Below are 12,091 nucleotides of genomic sequence, written 5' to 3'. Positions count from 1 at the left end.
TCTTTTATAACTCCATTTACTGTCTTATTAAAAAAATCTTGTATGTTACAAAAGCGTACGTTTAAGTGGTCACCTCGTAAAACGTATTATTACTGATAATTAACTTCACTGTAATGGTGCGAAGCTATACGGATACGCCAAACCGAACCTTTTAGTAGTTCGTTTCGTTTTTATTCGTGACCTTCTTTGCCCAAGTTGAGCCATATATCAGACAAAATAATTAAACTTATCCCGATCACCAATCGTTCAACTACCGATGTGTACTTAAATTATTATTGGTGCGATGCTGATCGCATGCATTGACAGTATTTTTGCTTCAACAAAAAAACAAATCCTGTCCCGCAGCCGCAGAGGTTGAATGGGTGAATAATTACAAAATTTCTCACGCTTCGCCAATTGTGAACGATCAACGTCAGCGGGACTTCCCTTAATATTTTCCTGCTTTTATTTATGACTCCTTCGAACCAGACATTACGCCTCGAATTATCGACAGAGCTTTAACTAGTTAGTGTGACCATGGCAGTGGTCCGTATCCTGTGTCCTTGCACGGAACTGCAGTACATTCGGTGATATTCATTAAATCATTGTACTCACCTACGATTCGTACCACCACCGACCGTTGCGTTTATTATAAGTCATCGGCCGGTGAAGGGTGCTCGATACATTCGAGCGAGAAGTCCAAAAAACAGGAAGCTAAATTTATAACGAGCACGTTAGAACCGACTTCAAAGTATGCAGGTTGAAATATAGAAGCATATAATATGAAAAGACAATCAAAAATAAATAAAAATTCATAAATTTACTTTCACGAGGTTTTTTCTATGATAAAAATTATCATGTAGAACGTTTAAAATGTGCAGTTCCTGTTGTAGAACGACCATTCTATCTGCCCAATTATTGTTTTTTGTAACTGGTGTGAAAAATTGGTTTGATTTATTCGTACACTGGCACAGACAAAAATTTACTCGTATACTGATGCTGTCTGCACCAAAATTCTTCAGGCCGACAAGCTTATCGTTTTGTTAAAAACAATCGAAAAAGTTATTGGTGAGTATATGAAGTCATTTTATTTAGCAAAAAATCCTTTGAGCAAATATCATGGAAGCAAATCTACAATAACAGTAGTACAAACGGTAGCAAGAAAACTAGAAAAGTCTTTTGAAGCGAAAGAACTTTCACTAGCTGCCTTCCTTGACATAGAAGGCGCATTTGATAATTCATATCATAAGTCAATTATTACGGCTATGACGGGTTTTGATATATCTATCTTCTACTGGATTAGCGAAGTGTTATCAAACAGAGAGATTTCAGCAAACCTTCTCTCAGCGTTAGAGCAGTGAAAGGGCGCCCACAAGGAAACGTAATATAGTAATAAGCAAAAAATAACTTGCTACTAGTTGCGATGTTCGGAGATATTAGTTTTCCGAATTTGGCTTTGGCTGAGGCCGATGACAGCCTATCTCGCCACCCGTATCCTTTTGCTGCGTATGGCCAAACTAATGAAACAAAAATTTCAAATATAACGGAGATCGTACTACGGAAACTTAGTATTACAAATGATCGAGAGGCATACCATAAAATATACAAAGATGTCCGTAATTTATCCTTTAAAAATCAGAACAAAGGCTAGCAGAGCAAAAAAATATGAAATATTTTCATCTTTGCAATGAGAAATGACTTCTCAAATCGGTTAAAATTGTTAATCTATCAAAAACACATGAATGCACTAAAGCAGATAGTAGGGTAAGGTAACCTATATAGTAAACCCTTTACCTGTAATGATCCCTCGGATAAAATATCGGTATTTATTAGCTTATACTTCTTATTCCTGAGGATATATGACATGAAACAGAACAGACTAAACAAGACACACATTTGAGTTTATAAAATTTTAGTTGCATTTCATTATTAATGCTTTAAAATCGACATTTTCAACAAGTGAGGATCCATTATAGGGTTAACAATGCAAAAAATGTCGCCATTAGCGGACCCTCTCCATGCAAAATACACTAGAATTCCTATAATGGACCCGGTCGTTAATCTATTGTATACCACTAAGGTCCATAAAAGGAAAATGGACATTCCAAACTGTTTTAAAAAATATGTAAAATATAGAGATTTGCAGCATAAATTGATATTTTTAGGCTTATTCGGAAGTTACTAATATTGTACGTGCCATCGGTTGAGTGTTTAGCGTTACGAGTTCAAAATAATTTATAGAAAGGTCCACAAATGGTTGATTTACCCTACACCAGAATAATGATACTAAATTACTCTTGATATATAGATTGTGATAATTTGTAGAGGAGGTCGTCCGACTACCAATTTCGACTACACGCTGAATAAAATGTGTATTTAAAATATTTATAACTTGATTCCCGTAAGTCCTACAATTTTGGTATGTTCAGTAACTTTACATAACTTTATAGAGCAAACAACTTTTCTGAAAACACAATATTTCTAAAGTCATTATTGAAAAAGTTAGATCTCAACGCCATCTATAGGAATAAAAATACAACTACGTAAAATTTACAAAAAGATGCGAAATTTTATAACAAACAATGTTGTTGAAGACAATAAAGCTCTACGAAGCATAGGAAAGAAGTTATGAGGTTTTGTCCGAGCGCCGAGTCAATCAGCCCCACTTTGCCCCGTCGGTGCCAGGAATAGAGGGACCCAACGTGCTAGATGGCTTGACCAGGACGAAGCCGACTGGCCACCTAAAGCTTATAGGAAAACTTCAAGATGATATTTGACGCTTCTGTGGCATATAGAAAAAGAAGACTCTGAACAGCTGTTATGCCGCTGTCCGGCAATTTTTAATAAAAGATTAAAGTTCTTCGACAGAAGACTGCTAGAACCCTCTGATGGAGAACAACTCCCAGTACAGTAGCGCACTTCATTCTAAGTGTATTACCGGACTGGATAAATGCTTCTAGTAGTGGTGCGTCATCTTGACAACATAGCTATACCTATCTATATAATAAAACCAAGTTGGTTCGTTTGTTTGTAAGGGATAAACTCAAAAACGGCAGGATGGAATTGCATGATTCTTTTTTCAGTTGATGTGTTTTGGTTTGCTTCAGGTTTATACGCAAAAAAAATATTAAAAATCTACGCGAAAAACTGAAAAATAGTAAAAAACCGATATTTTACTTTTCCCGCCATTCGTCGCATAGACAATATTTTAAACTACTATGATTATTATCGGTGCAAATCAACCGGCGTCGCATTCAATATGAAGCGTCGTTGCTGGGCTAACAAACATGTTGATGAGGGTAACTTTGATTGAATGGTCAATAGTGCCTGATTTTCACAGAACATCTGTTCGTTACAACTGTGTTAGAAATACTGAATACTGAAATACTTAGAAACTGAGTTAGAAATGTTTGTTCGATTTAATCGACGTTTTTCGGCGAAATAAGTATGAAGATTTTTAAATACCAGTTAGTCCGGACGTTTCGAGCTACTACTGGTCTTCGCTCATCATCTGCGGACAACTTTTTCGTCCATTAGGTTCTACTTGGTTTATCTTTCTCCAAGTCCAAGTAGAACCTAATAGACGAAAAAGTTGTCCGCAGATGATGAGCGAAGACCAGTAGTAGCTCGAAACGTCCGGAAAAATCTTCATACTTATTTCGCCGAAAAACGTCGATTAAATCGAACAAACATTGCGGTGGCGGCGATTATCTGAAATCAACATTAGTTAGAAATGGTAATCTTTCCAGAATCCTAAAACTTATTGCCAAATATTCATTGAAAACATGTGGAAAATGTTGATTTTTCAATTTATAGCACTCAACAGTTAAGCTAGCTGTTAATTTATTTTTTGTAAAAGTAAATTCGATAGCTCTAGATAATGCCTAATTCCGTCTGCTGTAGTTGTCCGTTAATATGGTATGCAATATACATATATTGAAACAGAATCTTTATTCTTGCTAATAAACAGTTTTATGGGCTAGCAAATTTAAAAAATAATAAATGTTGTATAATGCGTTGGGGGTTCAGTTTATAAAAGAGCCTAATAGTCTAAAACTAATTCTTTCACATCATTTATCAAATTAATGAAATTAACCAGAACTGGAAACTTTTTACGTTGTATGCGTTTTTAATGCATGTTTACAAATGTTTCAATGACTAAAAATTAGGTATGAAGTTATATGACCGTCAAGTGAAGAATATACTTTATGTATTAAATTTAATTGAAAAGTGTACTTGAAAAGAATATTAGCTAAAATAAATTAACACTAAAAGTACATGTAACCCATTAGAATAAATCGTATTGAAAACAACGTTAATTATTTTTTGTCCTTTTCTCTTCTGATTAGACTTCTAAAAGTGCAAAAAGGCTCATAAAATTATAATTCTGTTTCAAATTGTTTTGAAATACCAAAGTAATAAAGAAGACAAAAAAGGGTTTAAGACAAGGCGTACATTTATTTGCATTTTCGTATGTTTGAGGAGCCCAGCAAGAAATGAAATTAGCAAATAAAATCAAATTTAAATTCAAAAATTACGGTGGCAATCACAACAAAGCTCTGATTTCGATAGAGGAAATCGAAAGTGTCAACAAATTATATGTTTAATAAAGCAAAAATTTGCGTGAAAAAGAACATGCAAAATTTTAAATCAATAATGGGGGAATGCACAAAGGCGAAAGAAAACATTTGAGGGCGTTGAACAGAACAATCATAGATTTGGCGGCAATGAAAATATAGTTGGTGGTGCAATGATTCTGTTCTCAAAAAGTTTTGAATGTATATTGCATATCATTAGTCAGTTAGCTGCAGTAGACGGAATTAGGCGTTATCGAGTCTACTTTTACAAAAAATAAATTGACACTCAGCACAACTGTTGGGTACTGAGAATTGAAAAATCAACATTTTTCACATGTTTTTAGCGTATATTTGGCAATAAATTTTACGATTTTGATTGTCATTTCTAACTAATGGTTTAGCACAGTTGTAAGAAACAGATGTTCTATGAAAATCCGGTAGTCAATTAACCATTCCCTCAAAAGATAAACTTCTAAAAAACACACAAAACTTAACCTACACTTTGAGTACATCCAAAATTTACTATTTACGGCATTTAATTCAATTGGTGGCAGTACGAAGTTTGCCGGGTCAGCTAGTAATGAAATAAAATGGGGAATATGGCACAATAGATCAAACAAATGGTCGCTGTGATAGAAATACCCAACATAGAAAAACATGCTGTCTAGTGAAAAATTTACCAAACTGTGTCCACTAACCGAACGGTTTAGATCTACTCATCAAATTTGCTGAAGAAGTAAAGGGTCAAGCAGAATGCTGCTGCGTCAACGCGTCCGTCAGCGTTATTCTGACAGTTTTCCCGTGGGTTTACTGTCAAATTGACGCTGACGGTTGCGTTGACGCAGCATTCTGTTTGGCCCTTAACTTTCTTCATTGATGGAATCCCGGGATCTTCCAAAATGAACATACCAAATCCAATTTAACGTCACTTAGTTTTGTTGAAATGACATTTTCAAATGACATTTCCTGCAATCAATTTTCTTTTATTTAAGTTATAGGTATACCATAATATTATATTCTTCCTAAGCCGAAGGGAACAAATTAATGACAGTCTAACAAAATGAAGATTGAAGCAGAATGGAAGTGAAATAATTGGCAAAAAGAATGATTGAAAAAACTCTCTCTAGTTTTCCCATAAAAAATCCAAAAAGCACTTGAAAATCAGTAGGAACAAGTAACACAGATTAACCTTTTTATTTGAAAAATTTGTATTATCAATTGTGGCTCATTTTCGTTTGCTATGGACCAATCATTAAGCATTCCCTCTGACAGATCGTAATCTAATATTAATCTAATAATAATAATATCATCCGTAGCGGTAGTTTTGTCTGTTCTGTCCCGATTGTTGTCTATCACTGTTTTTCCTCGTATCGGATTTATACTCGGTCAAGTCGAACACCTGCTTTAATTTGTTTGCCACACCAGTTCTTCTAGTTCTGCTTCTTGAATCAGGTAAACACTTTTGCCGTTTCTCTTATTTTCATTCTACAACCAATTTCCGATGAAATTGTAAACGCTTTCGGCAGGACTAGCTATAGCTAGGTGTTTACCGACTCAGCAGTTGTCGTTATTAATTTCTCGTACCCATTCAGTTCAAGTTTATTTCGTTTTGAACTTTCGAGCGAGCTCAGGTAGAAATTCAAAGCATCGTTTTTGGTTTTTGTAACTGTTCTGGAACGATAATAAAACCATCCTTTGTGTATTGTTTCAGCATATGCCAAACATATTTTGTGTTGACACTATTGGGCAACTCGCCAGGAAATTTAATGGTTATAGATATTAGTTTCTATTCCTTTGGTGACTTCCTTGAGTCTCGGCTTTATGGGGGTGGTTATAATTATGTTAATGCCATAATAATAATACACGTTTTCTTTATCAGCATAAGTGTTTGAATTCATTCTGTTTCCAAGTTCATATTTTACAATTGGAAATCACAGGAAAAAGCCAAAGGTTTATGGAATGATACAGCTAATATTATAATCTTATTTAAAATTTAGAGTATTGGTATGGTTAAGAATATTCGAGATTCACCTAGAAATCTTTTATTTCATTTAGTGTTCGGACCGTCACGATTAGACCATCATTGTTTTATCATTTTTGTGAAAATAACTTAATAGCTGTTAAATTTACTACTGAAATTAATTCATATTCAGCAAATAAAAAAATCATTTCAAATATTTTGATTAAATTTCATACACTGTATATACTGTATGTATGTGCGATTTATTTTAAACATATAAAAATCATCGTCGAGGGAGAGGGGCATGCAAATCGTACTACGTATTGACATTAACCCCACAGGAAGGTAACCCCGGCCTTACGTCCGAGGTTGACAGTGTCGGTACAATCACACGTACATAGCGGTACATCATTGCTTTCCTTTCGCCCGTTCGCTGACATAAGGCATCGTTCGTAGAAGGGGTATCGAAAGCACGGAAACGTCACGCTCTACAAATCGAATCGGTGGGTAATCTGTGCAACCCGCTGCTGCTGGCTCATGCTGGCCTCCCAAATGGCTTCGAGTGGTGGCGAAATTGAATTTTTAATCATGACACTCAGCAGTGTTCTGCTAGTGACGATGATGATGGTGTGGTGATGGCCATACAGCTACAGCATTCTATAGTATCGCCATTAAATTTCGCGATGACATTCATTAAATTGCTATTACGAATGGTTCAGTATTCTCACGTTCATAATTGTTTGGTCGCCAGGTTAGGCGTCAGTGAAAGTACCTGATATTTCCGGTGAAGCTATACGTATACAGTGGGTATTTTATTATACATACGTAATACAAAACAAATAACTTTATTCTATGATTGTTCTCATGTGTAGTACAAGATAATTGTATTATTTGTCTCAGTGTTACGCAAAGTGTTATTACAGACAGTTAAGTAGACAGTTAATACCAAGCCGTTCATCTATTGAAACATATTACAATTAACTTTTTTTAAATATTCTATTACGCTTATGGAAATGTTTTTAATTTCACCTAAAAGCAATCATCTAATTTTACATTTTTTCGTTCATTTTATATTTCAGGTAATTATGGATCCAACCAAACACAATGTAAAATCTCGAAAAAAACGAGGGCAACTTCTCGGCCTGTAAGTTTTTTGTCTGTTATTTTTTGCTCTTCATCTCCGGGCTTTTTTGTGAAGCTTGGTAATCGATTACGACATGCAACTCTTTGACAACCGTTTCTTATTTGTATCTAACTGTTTATAATTAAGAGTAACACTGTGTTTCTATCACAAGTAAATTTGAGAATCACTTTCATTGACTATTGGAAGGAAACAAAATTATATAGGCTGCGTACTTGAATTTAGTCTATGTACATTAGCATTTATTACGAGCGTAAGAATTGTCGACATGTTTTAATGTTCTGTAGGCACTGTTTTTGCGGAGTTGTAGTAATTAATTGAAGTCTCCGTGAGAAAGTCGTGTTCTTCCCATCAAGCGATGAGAGTCGTCGATTCTTAAGCAGTTTAGACGACGACAACAACAACAGTCAATGGTCGTTAATTAAATCCGTATTGCAGCCTGATGCTTGTTGCAATTCTATGCAAAAAGATGAACTACTTCATTGTCTGTTTTCGCCCCTTTTTCATCCCAGACCGACCGCATAGCGGAAGCGAAAGCAGTACTTTTACTGGCGGAATTCTCGTTTATTCAAACTATCAATCCTTTATTTCATAGATGTGATCATGTTCTGAAAAATATTGTGCGCTTTCTTGTCGTTCGTCGTTTTTTACATTCTCAGTACAAGTCCATTATTTCATCGACCTGCCTGAGGGCTGGTTGCTTCGTTGATTTTAATATTAAATGAAAATGTTAATTTCATCCTATGTTATCTAATTCAATGTTCTACCCACACCTTTTCAACTATCATTCTTACTAAAAAAATCTAGCTAAATTTAAGAAAACTTATTGTATAAAAAAGTTGTTCCCATACCGGGAATCGAACCCGGGCCTTCTGGGTGAAAGCCAGATATCCTAGCCACTAGACCATATGGGACAGATGTATGCCTAGCTTTAAAAGCAGTTCAATTGCTACCAAGCGTGACTTATTTCAAATTTCCATTTTTAACGTTTCTGACTTTCTGTACCTACCTATGTTCATCCGTAGCTGAGGTAGCTGAATTATTTTTACGTTACGCTTTACGCTGCTTCACAACAGTTCGGACATGAACAGAAACAAATTTGCTGCGGCTGAGCATTCATACGTGAACGATCGTTATAGCTTTGTTCGTCATCCGCTGCATTTCAGATAGGTGTTATAGCTCGCGGTGAACAACAGTCCCATATTGTCTAGTGGTTAGGATATCCGGCTCTCACCCGGAAGGCCCGGGTTCGATTCCCGGTATGGGAAGTTTCTTTTGTAAGTTTTTTAGAATGTGCATTTGAATTGCGATGATTTATTCATGGATATTTTTGTTAATTTTGATTAATTTTGAGTGGTGCTTTCAATCGTGGGAATTAATAAGATTGTTTCACTTTACGGGCATTATATTTATTTCAAAAATTCATAATTTTAACCAAGCACCCTAGAATATTTTTTAATGAAAAAGCAATTTTTTCAACAATCCTAGAAACGTTTTATCTTGAAAAAGTTTTTAACAAAATTTTAATTGGCGTCATCACTAAAAGGTCATGAAATGAATAATAAAAAAAGCAAATTTTTGAACATTTTCCATGAGGCAGAACATTATTTTTCCTTTGGTTTTTCCGTGGGAAATTTTGTTAAAAACCATTTCCAGATAAAATTTTTCCTGCAATTACTTTTTCGGATGTTTTTGATCTCTGATACTCAATTTAAGAGTGATAAGTTTCTGAAATAAAGCAATGTTCGAGAAAATCTGAAATTTTCCTTTGAAAACTTCCCTTTTCCTTTCTGCAAAAATAAGAAACTTTGAATTTTTTAAATATTGTTTTCGAACATTTTGGCCTATTAACTGTGCCAGTCTACAAAATTTCGCACTATTCTCGAAGGGTTCGGTTCGGAAAGGTTTCAAAGCTGTTCGATAAATTTGATAATCCATTTATGTCAAGACAATTTTTAGTGAATTTTATAATGTTTTAATTCAGCTCTACTGCCACATTGTTTGAACTAAGCAAAATTTCTTAGGTTCTAACTATTCTCTTTTATGACAACAAATACGTTGACAAAACAAGGCAACGATTATTGGTGTTTTGTAGAAGTTGAACCAAAAGAAAAGAATTCTTTTCCAATTATATTACTGATCTAACATAAAATCGAGTTTCGATTTATCGCAATGAAATGTGACGAACAAAAAATTGAATTTACTTAAAATAAAAAAAAACTTCCCATACCGGGAATCGAACCCGGGCCTTCCGGGTGAGAGCCGGATATCCTAACCACTAGACAATATGGGATTGTTGTCCACTTGTGATACCAGAGTGCTAGTACCTAGTATTTAGAAATGTAGAATAGTTCCGAAGAAAATGAAACAGTGAAGTTAGTAGGTATAAGAACCCAGTAAGAATTTGTCGCACGACAACGGACAGTTTTTTCCAGCGAAACTTTTGCTTGCATTGTAACGTCGGATGACAAAATCTTACTGGGAATGCATTCTTTATTGAAAAATTTTTTACGTACACATTTATTTACATGATGATCAGAAAAGATACTTTTTAAAGGAAAATGCAAAAAACTAAATGTTTCGCCATTAAAGTAGTATAACTGTGAGAAGAGTAGCAACGGTAATTTTTGAATTCAACTGAAAAACATTGCTTTAAGTACTTTTCTATTTTATATAAACCAAAAAATGGCAGTGATATTAAACAAAACCATAGTTTGCATTTTTTCTATTATTGGTCATCCAACACTTCGAACGTAAACAAATCATTAGCCGAGTATGTCAAACATTTGTTGTTTAACAACTTGATTTCGAGGTCAATTGCATACCACCACTGACTGCACACTTCTTTCGGGGATACATTTCGCGTGGATCTTCGAATCAATAGTTGCAAATGACTACACCACACCTAACTTTCATCCATTGCGGCGGTTGTCTTGCGGTTGCGGTTGCGATTGATGCTGTGCGATGTGTAATTATCAATTGTCGGAGACTCACCACAAACAAGCCACATGCATCGGTGATCTTTCGATCACACTTATCCCATTAGTGAATCGAGAGCATACAATCACCTTGCGGCACAAACTCAATGCTGCTCCTAACCTCCTCAGGCGAGTAAATTTCTGTGCGTAACAATTAAGTAATCGTTTTTTGCGCAGCTCTCCGCAAACTATCTAAAGTTTGTTTTGCATAACTTCACCGAGCCTTTGCAAAAGAGCAAGAGGAAAGAAAATGAGGTTCGGCCTCCAAGTGCCTTCGGCGTGTTTTGAAAATCACAGTTCTCATCGTTGTACCGAATCCATTGCAGCTAAACTTCGATAAATCATCCTTCTGCAAAAGTATCCATATGAGTATATATAGCCTGCCAACCCTAGTCAAATACGGGAAGCACTGCAGACCTTAACCATATCGAAAGTGTAATTTCTACAAACACCACGGACACCTCCGGTGCTTTTGTTCAGTTTGCGTCGGAGTTCCTTAAATACGAACGGCTGCGATTGCTGACGGTAGCCTGCAAGTGCTACAAGGGTCGAATGGTGGTGGACGCAGCTGGACAGACGAAAAGTTCGATGAGCCTTGAGTTGCGTCTTCCTTTTACGCGTTTGCCTCGATTCATTCGATTTACCTACCTTCGCGGTTCGATCATCTGAGCCAACAGACGTTCGTGGAAGATAAAGTGTTGAGAGGAAAATTACTTTCATTTACAAGCTTTTTGCGGCTTGATTGCTCTAAGAATTCTTATATAAGTGCATGCTAATAAGGCGGCCTGTTTTACATCCTGATATCCGAATGCTGCCGCTGCTGTTGCTGCTGCAGGGTTGAATAAAGAAGTCTTGCGCAGCTCATCATTCTAATTTGATGGTAATTCGCTTCCGTTTGAGTTGTTCAACGGGAGTATTACCTTCTGTAGATCAATTATAAGCAGAACCAATACGAGTTTTTCTCAAGCATGTCGTTCGATTTATAAATTAATTTTATATCATGCACCCGACTGTGGCTGGTTGTTAGAGATTGCTTCAGAATAAGTTTCACGGAAGTTATTCGAGATGACCATAAACTCATTGCTCTTAGTCGTAGTTGTTTGCCAGCCGGACGTAATTCTGTACCGAAAATGTTTAACACCAATAATTTTAATGGTCTGATCATTCCAATTGATTCCCAAGAGTGTGATGAATCATTAGTCCATTACGGTACTGTGTTGCATCTGCTCACGGCTGAAGCTGCTTCAGAAGCAGTTTGATATACTACTGCTCTACGCTATTGTCCAAAAGCATTAAGCAGGTCACAATAAGGTCGTTTCTCTTAAATTGTTTCGGCGTTGTTATGAAAATATTTCGCTTCTGATGAGTGTAATTGGATTCTGGCCCGTACTACAGAGCGGCCTGTACCGGTCTCCGTGCGCAATCAACAAGAGCAGTTACGTTATAATTAATTAAT

General features: G+C 35.8%; 3 protein-coding genes and 3 non-coding genes across 11 annotated transcripts in view; 3 read left to right on the top strand and 3 right to left on the bottom strand.

Annotated features, from left to right (window-relative positions):
* Positions 1-12,091, bottom strand: part of LOC128737532 (acireductone dioxygenase) — a 389,037-nt gene that overhangs the window by 271,525 nt on the left and 105,421 nt on the right. The gene's annotated exons all lie outside the window — the stretch shown is intronic.
* The window catches only part of LOC128737520 (coronin-1A-like), a 73,995-nt gene that overhangs the window by 16,951 nt on the left and 44,953 nt on the right, over positions 1-12,091 (top strand). The gene's annotated exons all lie outside the window — the stretch shown is intronic.
* LOC128737535 (uncharacterized) overlaps positions 1-12,091 on the top strand; it is a 56,144-nt gene that overhangs the window by 16,450 nt on the left and 27,603 nt on the right. The gene's annotated exons all lie outside the window — the stretch shown is intronic.
* On the bottom strand, positions 8,500-8,571 carry Trnae-uuc (transfer RNA glutamic acid (anticodon UUC)). Its single transcript has one exon. It is a non-coding gene; the product is annotated as a tRNA-Glu (tRNA).
* On the top strand, positions 8,854-8,925 carry Trnae-cuc (transfer RNA glutamic acid (anticodon CUC)). Its single transcript has one exon. It is a non-coding gene; the product is annotated as a tRNA-Glu (tRNA).
* Trnae-cuc (transfer RNA glutamic acid (anticodon CUC)) lies at positions 9,879-9,950 on the bottom strand. The gene has a single exon. It is a non-coding gene; the product is annotated as a tRNA-Glu (tRNA).

Source organism: Sabethes cyaneus, chromosome 2 (assembly GCF_943734655.1).
Source record: "Sabethes cyaneus chromosome 2, idSabCyanKW18_F2, whole genome shotgun sequence".
In the NCBI taxonomy this organism is placed as follows: domain Eukaryota; kingdom Metazoa; phylum Arthropoda; class Insecta; order Diptera; family Culicidae; genus Sabethes; species Sabethes cyaneus.
The sequence above is the reverse complement of the archived record's forward strand: the minus strand, read 5'-3'. Positions and strand labels throughout refer to the sequence as shown.